We start from the raw sequence: 14522 nt of genomic DNA, 5'->3' as shown, positions 1-14522 counted from the left end.
ATAACCATAGGTAACATGACCTTAATCCTGAGTGAGTTGGGAACTCCTGCCATTAAGGGCAATCCTTTGAATTGTATGGGTGCGAGTGGCCAGGTCGTTGACTCAAACCTACCATTTTGGGGATTCGTTTAATTTAGGAGCTGGGAACTCAGTTACACAAGATGGAATTCACTCCTTCCCTGAAGTAAGGGCAATTAGATAGATAGTTCCCTTAAGGGCTTATTACAGGGCTTGAACGATGTAGCGCCACACATCTTCTCTTGGCCTGAGAGATGTTCACACATAGTTTGACTATGTTGTATTGTTCATTAGAGGAATCAGTTATACTTAAGGAGTGAGATGTAACTATAGGGGCAAAACGGTAATTTGGCCCAGTTGTACTTACGAGCATCTGTGAAGGGTTATCGTACTCATGATTGGTTATATCCGATGGACACAGAAATATATCCGTAGTAAGGAGAGTTCAGTTGTTGGTCTTTAGTGGAATGCCTAGCAGTTAACGGGTGGTGGATCTCGTGACTAAAGAGTTTAGTTAGTTATTCACGTACTGTTGGAGCTTCGAGCCACAGGTCCATAAGGGTCCGCCAGGTAGATTGGAATAATGTCGAGAATCAGTTTTTGGGTCAGTTTGAAATGTTCAAATTGACAAGAGGGAGTTCGATTATATTATGATATAATTGAACTGATTAATTATATATGATATAATTGACTAAATGTATGAGATACATTATTTTGGAGGAAAATTAGATATCAATATGATTTATATCAAGTGGAGAGAAATTACTATAGTAGAATATATGATATCAAACTATAGATTAAGAATATAATGTGATTATATTCATTTATTAATTAATTGGTTAATTATGTGATAATTAGCTAGAACTTTCTCCTCAATTGTGCGTTTAGTGGGAAAATCTCATTCGGTTATTGTAACTAAAGAATAAAATAGAAAATTAGTTTCATTTTGCAAAGAGTTCGAAAAAAATCGTTCAAGGTGTGAAAACGTATCAATCGCTTAGCTGAGAGTAAAGATGTCCATGGGGCAGGGCAGGGACGGGGAAGCCTTCCTCGTCCTCGCCCCTGCCCCTTATTCCATTCCCCGTCCTCGAGAATTTTCCTACGGGGAACGGGGCGGGGATTCCCCGCCTTTATTTTTCTCTAACATTTTTTTTTAATTTTCAATTAAATATATATTTTTTTACAATTCTTTAAACATTTTCAATGGGAATTTTCATTTAAATGAAATATTATCAATTTTACTAATTAAAACAATAATATACATACAATTTAAAAAATATAATTAAAATGCTAAATTCTCATAATTTGTAAAAATTAAAATTCAACAATTAGAGGATCCTATTTTAAATATTACAACATCTAAAGAATTAAAGTAACAAAAATCTTGAACTTAAATAATTAAAACATCCATAATTATCTTAATAAAGTCTACAACATTAATATGAATATATATATATATATATATATATATATATATATATATTAAAAATTTATATTTAATATACAAAATCGGGGCGGGATGGGGGAAACGGGGCGGGAATATACTCCCTGGCCCCGGCCCCGAATTGTAAATGGGAAAAAATTTCCCCACTCCCTCCCTCATTCTCTGTGTATTCGGGGATTCCCCGACCCCGCGGATTTTTTTAACATTTTTAGTTGAGAGCCTATATGATAATGCCTTATCGCCTAAATGATCGCACGCCTCACGTACTAAACGATCGCACGCGTTCTCTAAACGATCGCTTAGCGTGCAAAGTTTTCTAAACGATCGCTTACCATTTACTAGACGATCGCTTAGTGAAACCTACACGATCGTGTAGCTTTCTCTAAATAATAAGCATCCGCTATACGATAGCCTTCTCCCACGTGCTTATCGTTCTACACGATCATCCCTTTCCTCCTTTCTCTACCAAATCCAACAAAGACCACTCTTTCGATTCTCACTCCAAGAATACCAAGGGCTCTAAGTGGTGGTGTCGTCTCCGCTTCTGCTTGTTCGTGCGCTGCAATTCGTGTAGACAATCGTGCTACTGGTAGCCGACTGTTTGTTGGGCGATAAAGAACGTAGAGGTTTACTTCCGCTGGATTGAGTTTGTAGTGAAGAGAGTATCCAACTGGTGCATATACTCAATCTCTTGTGTTTTATTTATCAAATCATGTTGTTAATTGGTGTGAAATTGCATACTTATTTTTGGAATGTGTGTGTGGTAATTCAGTTACAATGAAATAGGAAAGATCCGAACACGTTCATGGATACTCTTGTTCAAGGGTTCCTTCAAATATATATGTAGTTCATGATTTAAAGAGGAACTTAATTTTTGTAAAGTGTTTAATTGAACAAAATTATTCTGTACACTTTTCTTTAAATAAAGCGTTTATTTCTAAGAATGGTATAGAACTTTGTTCTCCTAAGTTGGAAGACAATATTTTTGTGCTAAAACTATTAGCAAATAAAGTTGTCCTTAATACTCAACTGTTTAAAACTTTGATAACTAAAAATAAAAGACAGAAAATTTCTCCTAAGGAAAATTCCCATCTTTGACACCTAAGATTAGGACACATAAATCTCAATAGGATTGAGAGACTAGTCAAGAATGGATTTCTAAGCGTAGAAGAAATTTTTTTACCTGTATGTGAGTCATGTTTTGAAGGCAAAATAACTAAAAGATTTTAGACTGGAAAAGGTCATAGAGCCAAAGAACCCTTAAAACTTGTACATTTAGACCTTTGTGATCCATGAATGTAAAGGCAAGAGGAGGGTTTGAATATTCATCACTTTTACTGATGATTATTCTAGATATGGGTATGTTTATTTAATGCAACATAAGTCTGAAGCCCTTGAAAAGTTCAAGGAGTACAAGGTTGAGGTTGAAAATGCATTAAATAAAACGATTAAAATATTTCGATCTGATCGAGGTGGAGAGTATTTGGATATAAAATTTTAAGACTATTTGATAGAGCATGGAATTGTATCCCAACTCTCAACAATTAGTACACTTCAGCAAAATGGTGTATCAGAAAGGAGAAATCAAACCCTGTTAGACATGGTTCGGTCTATGATGAGTTATGCTTCCTTGCCTGACTCGTTTTGGGGTTATGTTGTACAGATTGCAACATACATTTTGAACTGTGTTCCTTTCAAAAGTGTTACTGGAACATCTTTGGAATTATGAAATGGTCATAAAGGTAGTTTATGCCATTTCAGGGTCTGGGGTTATCCAACACATGTGCTTGAGACAAATCCTAAGAAATTGGAACCTCATTCCAAATTGTGCCAATTTGTAGGTTACCCTAAAGGAACGAGAGGTGGTTACTTCTATGATCTAAAGGATAATAAGGTGTTTGTGTCGATGAACACTACCTTTTTAGAAGATAACCATGTAAAGGAGCATAAGCCCCGCAGTAAGATCGTGTTGAATGAGTTTTCTAGTGAAACTATTGAACCTTCAACAAGAGTTGTTGAAAAGCCCAACACCTCAACAAGAGTTGTTGAAATTGGTTCATCTAGTAGGTCACATCCACCTCAAGCGTTGAGGAAGCCCTCCCACACCTGTTCATTATATAGGCTTAACAGAAACCCTAGCTGTCGTAGCTGATGGAAATGTTGAGGATCCATTGTCTCACAAGAAGGCAATGGAAAATGTTGATAAAGATGAACGGATCAAAGCTATGGATCTAGAAATGGAGTCTATGTACTTCAATTCAGTTCGGGATCTTGTAAATCAACCTGATGGGGTAAAACCTATAGGTTGTAAGTGGATCAATAATAGAAAACAGGATACTGATGGGAAGGTGCAAACCTTCAAGGCTAGACTTGTGGCAAAAGGTTATACCTAAGTTGAAGGAATCGACTATGAGGAGACTTTCTCACTTGGTGCCATGCTGAAGTCTATCAAGATACTTCTGTCCATTGCCTCATATTATGACTATGAGATTTGGCAAATAGATGTCAAGGCTACTTTTCTAAATGGCAATCTTGAGGAGACCATTTATATAGAGCAACCTGAAGGATTCATAACCCAAGGTTAAGAGCAAAATATTTGCAAGCTTAATCGGTTCATTTATGGAGTTCTGATTTCCTTCCTCAAACCTTGTTCAAATTTCCTGCATCTATCTCTTTCCTCAGCAATAATCGGCAGGGCAAACTGTGATAACTCTTTAAATTTCTACTCATATTCTGCCACTGACATCGCTCCCTACATTAATCTGAGGAACTCATCCCTCTTTGCATCCCGAAAAAAGCTGGGGTAATACTTATCTTCAAAGGCCTTCCTGAACTCAGGCCATAACATTACATCTGTACTGGCTCGTCTGGTGGATATCACTTTCCACCATTTCTCTGCTTCTTTCTGTAGTAGAAAGGTGGCTAATCCCACTTTTCTGTCCTCTAGACAACTCATAACATTGAAACATTTTTCATCTACATCCAGCCACAACTCAGCTTCAACTGGATCTGTTGTACCTTCAAATGTCATAACCCCTGGGGCTTTAAACCTCTCAATACCATATTTCTTTTCTAGGTCGGCTTGTGCAGAGCCCACACTGACTGCTAACCTCTGTACTATCCTGTCAAACACTGCATCTTTTAGCTGCGAATTTTCCATTGCTTGGAGAGTACTAGACTCTCCCTCGAACATCGTCTCTTGATCCACTGGATCATTCACCTTTTTTTTGCCACCCGGTGGGTTCTCCCCAACCTTCGGGCCCCCATTGGTAGGGTCAGCGTTCCTGCCACCTGTCTGCTTACTCGATCTACCACGTTGCCTCGACATTTTACCTAATACAATGTACACATGTTAGGGACTCACACTTAGGGACTTAGACTTATGCATAAATTTCCCTCTCATTCACAAAACCTTATGCTCTGATACCAACTTGTCACACCCCCTCCCAAATTACCCTTTTATTCTGGAAGAGGATATGACCATGGTAGCTACTAGCCCTACTGCCAGCACTTACCACCCAAGCCTTCTAATCTAGATACCAACCTGTTCATCTTTATTAGTAATATACGCAAACAGCTAACCTCCCTTAAGTTCTTACGAAGATTACATAATTACAAGCATACGGCCAAGACATTACTTTTATAGAAAAATATTGGTGGCCCAAACATTCCTACAGAAACCCTAGTCCCTCACAAAACATGTGTACATAAACAGATTATCAACCTAAGTCTTTTAATAAGCCGAGTATTTTGGTAGCAAGCAGCAGCAGGATCAAACTTGAGGAAACTGACCGCTACCTGAAAAGGGAAAACACAGAAATTCTGTGAGTTAAAAGCTCAGTGAGTGACTATAGAATCGTAAAACAACAAGCGTAGCACCACTATAAACACGTAAATATACCAATGAGTAAACTCAAGCAATTGTCTCTATATGTAGCTGTAAACCATTCTCAGACATCATTAAACATTATTATTCCCTATTTGAGAACGAGCCTAAATGCTCTAGCTCCCAACGTTTATTACCGACCAAGAGACCAATACTTCGATCTCTCATTCATAACTGCCTACGTACACGTGGCCACATTAAGTACCATCATATTTTAGGTGCTTCCGCTCAGATACCTTCTCAAATTTGTCCTTCAGTATCGAGCTACTATGATACCTTCTCATATGTCCTTCGGTATCAAATTGGCCAAATACCTTCTCAAATGTCCTTCGGTATCAAATTGGCCAGGTATCTTTTCAAATATTCTTCGGTACCAAATTGGTTAGATACCTTCTCAACGCCCTTCGGTATCAAATGTGTATTTTATAACATCAAATTAAGTTCCATTGCCTAGTATTTACACAAGAGCTGTTCCATTACCACTTATTTACACAGGAACTCATTCTCTCATAGCTTTCCTCTAGGAAGCATATATCAAAATCAGAAACATAGCTTTTGTAATGGTTACACAACATACCTTCGCCTGTGTTACACACATACAAGTCGGGAAACATGCATTAAGTTATTCTCCAACCATTTGTTGCTTGAGGAAGTATAAATACATCATTGATGTAACTGTGCTTTACTTGATCATATATGCATAAGTATTGGAAACCTTAAGTTTACTGAGTCACTTACCGTTCGTCAGGCTCTTATTGGTTTATACGCTTCCTTTAGCTCTTCTTGGCCTGAAAATATATAATTCCCGATTAAACTACTTAGAATTCCTAGTAAAATATCTCAAATAATTCATTTATTAAAGGAACTTCCATCAATATAGACAGCTTTACTGGCGAGATCCCCCTGAGCGAGGTCAGCGAAATCCCCCTGAGTAATGCTAGCGAGATCCCCTAGAGCGATGCTAGTGAGATCCTCTAGAGCGATGCTAGCGAGATCCTCTAGAGTGATACCAGCGAGATCCTCTAGAGTGAGATCAAGCTTTTCCTGTGAAATTCTTAGCGATACTCACCTCAATTCCTAGCGAGATTTCCCCCTAGAGCAAGACCCTCTTTACAAAATCAGCGAGTTTTTTTTATAAACGAGATCCTTATGCCCAAATCTCGCTATAATTCTCCACGATGAACTGCTTGTTTGTTCCTCACAAGTAGCTGTCTACTTATGCACCAATTCCTTGTTATAACTTCAAAAATTGATAACTCAAAATCCAGAGCTCTTTTCAAGAAACTTCCTTCTAAAAACTTGTTTAGATTTTAGCTAACTTCCTCACTTTAAAATTTCAGCCTAGAATTCCTTATAGTTTGGTTTAGAACTTCCAAACTTCACCTCGAGCCCTGATTAATCCGTGGTTCTGCCTCTTCTACAAATTCTCAACTTTTGTTCTTCTCCTCTTGCAATCTTTCTCCAGTAGGATAACCTTAAAACTAGATTCTCCCAGCTTTCAAATGGCACTGAATTCGCTAAATTTACTCTTTTCAATTGCCAAAATCATGCTTTTGAATTTTCACTCCCCTTTTTAATCTTTCTGTCGCTTCCTGAGTTCAAAGAAAAAATTACCACGTCACCCCACACTTAGTGCCTCCAGCCAAACTAATGATTGAGTTTCTTCATTTGATAAATTTTCCTTCCCTTCCTTCATAATCCCTATAAACAACATGAATTTCTATTTAATAAATATGTAATATAACATTCCTTTGGTTAAACATGCTTATCTAGGGAACCTAAGTTCGGGGTTTACAGCAAATCTTTGGTTGTTCGTTTGTAAAGAGTTCGTGACCATTTTGAGAGGAAATACGCGAAGAATTGATTCTTCAAGGATATGTAATTTCTAACCCTAATTCTTTCCAATTTGCATGCCATAAAATTAGTTTGAATTGCATAATTATTTCTCTATAATTTTGTATTCTGTGAACATTGGGAACGATCCACGCTTCCACAGTGGACCTCATGGTTCCTTCAACATTTATCTCTTGCATTTAAATTTCTTGCATGTTTTCATTTTATCCAAAACAAAAACCCCCATTTTTACTACTTTTCATAGTCAAATTTAGCGTAAAAGACGATTAAATCCTGGCCTCCCTGTGGTTCGACCCCATACTTGCCACTTATGCTACTTATTAGTATAAGAAGTAGGTTTCGGTGATATAAAAATATTTTCATTTCAGTTTGGAGTCAAATCAACGGCATCGATTTTTTAAATCGATCAACGGACATTTGACCCAGCTGTAATTATGAACAACTCATGAAGGATCGACTTGCTTATATTGATTATATCCATGGACACACTTGTCCTATTGTGCATAAGAGTTCAACTATAGGTCTATGGTGGTTTGCCTCGAATAAACATGGATCAAATATGTTGAAAGAAAATTTGAAATGTTCAGATTTTATGAGGGAATATATTAATTTTATTGGATACAATTAATTACAGGAATTTATTATAAAGTTTATTTGAATGAGATTCAAATTATAGCTTTATAATATGGAGAATTTATTTTTTTGAATATGATTCAATAATTATTTATTTGGATCAGATCCATATAAATAAATAAATTATTTAATTTGAATAAGATCTAAATTAAATAGATAATGTGAGAATTGATTTTTTTGAATATGTTTCAAATAATTAATTATTTGAATGAGATCCATATAATTAAGTTATTTAATTTAAATAAAATTTGAATTAAATAATTAGAGGAAGAATTAATTAATTAATTTGAATTGGATTCAAATAATTGATTATTTGATTTCGATGAAATTCAAATTAAAGATTCTGCAAGAGATAAGTATTTAAATATTTTAAACATTTAATATGAGATATTATTTGGGTAGATATTTATTAATATTGGATATTATTCAATATTTAATTTAAAATCTCTATAGAAGGGTTATTTCAGTAGGATTAAGATTAACCCATAGAGTTCTATAAATAGAGCCCTTTGGATCCCTCGTAGAACACACTCTCTAAGAATAACCTCTACAATTAATCTGAAATTCTCCCTCTAGAAATTCTCCCCAATTTCCATAGAAAAGTTCTAAGAAAATTCTTCTTCTCTATTACCTCTATTCTTTCAAGAAGTGGTTTCCACAAGTCAGGTCCTTGCCAGAGTTATAATAAGAAAGATCTCGTGGAATAGAAGAATTAAAAAAGGGGATTACCTTTTTCAAGAGGAGATTTCGTCGTGCAATTGTGGATCGGTAAAGGTATGTTGCTTAACCTTTTCTTGATTCTTTGTATGTTTAATTCGTTTAAGAAATCAAAGAATGTGATCATACGCTTCCGTCGGGATTCAAATCCATTCAGTCCAGATATAACATTTTTGCTATTGCCTTTTGAATAGTCTTCATGCTCACATGGCCTAGCCGTTTATACCATAGGCTAGCTTCATTTGACGAGAGAGATAACCAACCTATGAAGTATTATCAAAACTCCATAGGTAACAATTATCAGATGTCGTCTGTGACAACACACTTGTCTTTGGTAAAACTCACGTTCAGATCTTGATCACATAGCTGACTGATGCTAATAAGATTGTCGGTGAGCCTTTCAACCAGCATTACATCATTCAAGGAAAGAAGACTAGGGTAATTGAGTTTTTCTTTCCTGATGATCTTTCCAGAAGCATCATCTCTAAATGTAACCTTTCCCGAGTTGACATATTTGAGGTTAGACAAATTATTCTTCTCACCAGTCATATATCGAGAGCTCCCACTATCAAAGTAACAATCTCCTTTAGCAGAAGACCTGAGGGATGTCAATACAACATTACATTTGTTCTTAACATTCTTCTCTCGCTAAACCTATTTTATTTCTTTGCTTTCTTTGAGAGTAATTTCGATAGAAGTAAGAAGCCTTTCTGGAGTTTGTGGGTCTATGAAGAGTTCTCAACAACTGATAACATAATGGTCGTTTATGCCTCACTCTTCCACAATAATGACATATCCATCTTGGTCTGTAAGGTCTGTTGACTATCAATTCCAAATTGCAAAGGGTAGTACCTGTAAATCCATTAGACTTTGGATGTTGAGCTCTAACAAACTCAATCTTTTGCTTCCCTTTGGACTGAGATTTTCTATTATGCTGACTTCCAATTTCAGAAAATCCAATCCCAGAGTTATCACCAAATGTCTTTCCCCTAGTCAATATTTTCTCCAAAGACTTGGTATTAGTGTTTAGCATTTTGACATTTTTGCACACTGAGTCCTTCCCTGCTCTAACTTGAGAAAGTTCGTGTTTCAAATTTTCAATATAGACATAAGTTAGTGATTATCAACCATCAAAGTCTCAATTTTTTCTTTTTGCACATCAAGAACTTTCTGTTCATCTTTCCATTTGATAAAAAGAGCTTGATAAGAAGGTTCTGTAGACCCATGGTTGGCAGTGTTGTGAATATTTTTTGTATACACATTATACTCAGAAATCTTACATGATAAGTTGTCAGGTGAGATGTTATTAACAAGTACTTTGAAATCTTCCTCTGAGTCACTGTTGTCTTCAGACTCATCATCAGAAGAAGTTAAAACATAGCTTTTATCCTGCTTCTTTTGAAAATTAGGACATTCTGCTTGAATGTATCCATAGCCTTCTCACTCTCTACATTTAAAGAACCTTCTTTTTAAAAATTTAAAGCACCTAACTTGTCAGCTCTCTTCTTATTACTCTGAATTCTAAATTGTTTGAGGGAAGAGAACCACCAAACTTGTTATTTTGAGACGTATCAGACCACTTTCCAAATCATTTGAAAAACAAGATTGAACTATTTTCAAAACAATGAAATAGATTCAATAAGGGAATTCTCAGACTTGCTATCAGGATCAACATGTTCATCTTCAACTGAGGATTGTAAACCAATTCCCTTATTCTTCTTCTCGAATTTTTTATTCAGAGGCATCTAAAAAATGAGCAAGGAGCCAAATAATTCATTTTCTTTCAACTTTGTTATGTCCTGAGCTTCTACAGTGAAAGTAACTTTCATGTCAAATTTCTTAGGTAAAGACCTAAGCACCTTTCGGACAAGTCTTTCTTCTGAAATTTTTTCACCTAGAGTAAATGGCTCATTTGCAATGTTTAGTAACTGAACATTGAATTCAACAATTGATTCTTCATCGTGCATTTTGAGATTCTCGAACTTCAAAGTTGGAAACTGCAGCCTTGACATTTTAACTTTTGAAGTTCTCTCGTGGTCAACAGATAAAATATCTCATGCCTCCTTAGCAGAAATGCATTATTAATTAGTCTAAATATGTTACGATCAACACCATTAAATATGGCATTCAAAGCTCGAGAATTTTTTAATGATGCTTCATCTTTAGCTTCAGACCACTGTAATTCTGCTTTCAAAATTTTCTTTTCATCATCAGTTTTTATGGTTGAATGAGACCAGTCAGTGATTACAACCTTCTATGTTTTACTATCAATCAACTTCAGAATAGAAGTAATTCAAGCTTTTCAGTATGAATAGTTTGTTCCATATATAATAGAGGGACGAGTGTTGGAACCAATAAACCTTCTTTGATTTCATCCATGACCGAAGCGCCTGATATAAAAGTGACTTACTCTGATACCAAGTGAAAAAACGATAGGTTGACTCGTCACTCGAATTATGGATGTTAAACGGAAAGCACTGGCAAGGACTGTAACAACAAGAATACAAGTAAATGAACATAGGAGTTGGTAACCCAGTTTGACAATAAACCACCTACGTCCGAGTGGCAGTGTTCTTAGTAAAGATAATCCACTAATATTAAAGAGTTAAGCCATTACAATGTAGTACTTATATGTAATATACCGATTGCTACAGTGACTCATGTAGAGCTCAACTCACAAGTCACCTAGGCTCCCTCTAGATGTGAGACTCCCTCTTAATTGTACTTAGGCTCCCCCTAAGTGTGATAATATTAGTGTTGAACACTTTGATTTCCGACAGTATGTGAGACTCCTCTCAGCTTGATTATCTTCCTTGTAACTCAGTGAACTCCCTTCACATGAGAACTTAGGTCCTCATAAATCTTGAGAACTCCCTTCTTGATAAATAACATCTTAGGCTCCTCTTAAGGCTTGAAACATTCTTCTCGATGAATGAAGTCATAGCCTCTCCTTAAGACCGAGAATCCCTTCTCTTCAACTGCACCTTAGACTGCCCTTAAGAAAGAATAATCTTCATGGTCTTGAACGATTCACATAATGATGTTACACAACTGAAAATAGTGAGCAAAGATGATCTTGGTGGCCAAATAAGGAAAGAATTTTTAGTAAAATATTTCTCTTTTTGTCAAAATAAGATCCATCATAAATAAGAAAAATTTCGATCAAAATACTTCTACTGAGATTTTCGCATATAAATTCTAAACTAGGAAAGAAAATATTCTACAGGAAATAGTAATGTCCGAGTCAAATGTTAAGACTTCATTTGTAACAACTGTAAAATCACAAAAAACTACTTTAGAAAAATATAGAGATAGTCAGCAAATCTCCAACACCACTTTTTAATCTCCATCTTTCATCATTTTTGACCTAGATCTAATGGCTACTTTTTAAATTCTTCGATTTTATAATTTAGCCAAATTTCATATTCTTCCTCGGTGCCCAAAAATCCCAGATCTCTCCTAATCTATTGATCTTGATTATTTTATTTTGTGAGAAAAGTTGTGGAGCGTTATCTAGTAGTTAAAATTGTTTAGTGTCTACTATTATGAGGATTTTCTTTATGTGGAGTTCAATTTTACCAATTCATTAGAAATTTGTAATAAGGTGTTAGAGCATGATGAGATTGAGTGTAATGGTTTGATCTTGTCCCCCCGAAAAAGGATTTAAGTATAGTGGTTTAATTATGTCCAATAAAGGATTTGAGTATAGTAGTTTAATCCTGAAGTTGAAAAAAAATTGAGTGTAGGGATTTAATTTTGAAAGGAAAAAAAAAAGATTTTTAGTGGTTTGATTCTAAACCCGTTAAAAAATATCAAAATAAGTTGAATCCTAAATCTGCAAAAGGATCTGTTGTGGTTTGACTCTTTTTTGGTTCCGCAATAAAATTACTAGTGTTGTCTATTTCTCTCTAGTCTTTTAATTTAAGCAATTTAGTTCTTTTTTGTGTCAATTATTTTAATTGGTTTCAATTGCTTATTTTGGTTAATTTTGGAAAATTTTTAATTTTATGAAGCAACCTTATTCACCCTCCTTCTAGTGTTGTCATTCGATACTACATAAACAAAGTTCTAAAAAGATGGATATAGTATTCTTGAGACTTTCTTGCACAAAAATATAACAGCTATTGGACAAAGAGGCCCATATAGAAAATAGTCTTCTTGTGTATTTAAAAATTTGTTTGGATTGTCTTTCAAAACGGACCTTAAATAAGCATTGTATAATTCCCCTATGAAGAATTGTACTTTTTAAAGATATTTTTCTTTTCAGATAGCCCTCTTATTCATGTCAAGTATTTTGTAAGGGATGTTTAGCTTAAAATGTTCAGTGAAGTAGAGTTATAAAATCCACTCTTTGTTTAGGACAAAGAGTTTGTGAACCCCACAACTAAGAAATAACAATTTTATATTTTATTAACTCTTATATCGTGAGTTTTAAGAGTTCACAATTTCTCAGACTTTACATCTCGACTTCTTACTCCAAACACTACTTTAAGTGATTTTGTGGTCAAATCCAAAATTCTTCTTTATCACTAAACAGAAAGGGAGAGATTATTGAAAAATTGAGCCCAATCTTCAATTTCAGAATCTGTGAGCTCACGTCTCAACTATAAAATCTATGGACGAGTGTATACATTCTACAAAGCAAATAATCATAGAAATTCATCTTTACAAATCAAATTATCGACCATAAATCAATTCAAAACCCTATTTTGTTTCTCCCACCAACATTTAGTGTGGACTTATTCTAAAAAGTCATAGGTTAAATCTATATCTTAAGAAACCTACTCTGAAAACAAGCATATCACAACAATAGATTGACCTTTATCTTTCAGGAAAAAAAAGGGTAAGTTTTCAAAAGAGTTTTTGAATATTCAGATTGTGTCAAATAATTCGAGAAATTTGTACGGATGACCCAAAAATTGGGCCCAAAATGTCAAATGACCCATTTTTAAAAAATAATGACAATTGACCCTTTGCTGCATCATCGCCATACCAAATTACGTAAATTGCCCTTACTTCGTCTTCTTACCTTTTTACTGAGAACCCACCAAAACTAAACTATTCTTCATTCAAATTTTCCAAGGCTAACGGCTTCGTATCGCTCATAAACGAAAAAACTATTCTTCGGCTTTACAAACGATTCTACTTCCGGCTTGCAATCGAATCTTATCGGTAAATCTTTCGATATGGTTTTTTTGTTTTTTTTTTTTTGGTTTTGGATGTGTTATGTGGTTGAAGATGACTAGATAGAGTTTATGAGCGAGATAAGTGGAGAGTGAAATCGGTAGAGTGACATCGGAGAGAGCGACACTGGAGAGAGCGAATGTGAGCGAGATAAGTGAACCTACGGTTTTTTTTGTTTGTTTTTTTTGGTTTTTTTGATGTGTTATGTGGTTGAAGACAAGTAAAAAGAGAGAATGTGAGGAAGATAAGGGAGAGCGACACCGGAGAGAGCGATGCCAGCGAGAGCCATTCTAGCGAAAGCGATGCCAGCGAGAATGAATCTAGCGAGATTTAAACAAAATGTTGTTTCACATTTTTTTTTCTGAAGAAGTTTACTGATTGAATTTTTTAATAAATGCAGGAGTGATTTAAGATGGTTACACGTTTTAAAATAGCCGAAGCTGACCGATTTCTCGGTCAAGTAACTAGCTTGGCCCACATTGCCAATGCAAACAAGATTGTCAAAGAGAAGCTCACGCCAACACAGTTGGCCATGTTCAAGAGAATAGTTTTTGGGCGATTTGTTGACGTTAATATGGTGTTCAACGGCCCAATTGTTCATCACATGTTTCTTAAAGAAGTGAAGAGGACAAAATCAGACTCAATGACATTCTCTGTCTGTGGAAAGGTTGTCACCTTTTCGAAGGATGACTTTTCTATGATGACTGGTTTGTGGCAATCCCCATCACGAGTTGATTGGAACCAACAGTCCTTATATGAACTTGCCATCAAGTATTTTGGTAATCG

The sequence above is a fragment of the Benincasa hispida genome, chromosome 6 (assembly GCF_009727055.1).
Source record: "Benincasa hispida cultivar B227 chromosome 6, ASM972705v1, whole genome shotgun sequence".
In the NCBI taxonomy this organism is placed as follows: domain Eukaryota; kingdom Viridiplantae; phylum Streptophyta; class Magnoliopsida; order Cucurbitales; family Cucurbitaceae; genus Benincasa; species Benincasa hispida.
Note: the sequence above shows the minus strand (reverse complement) of the source record.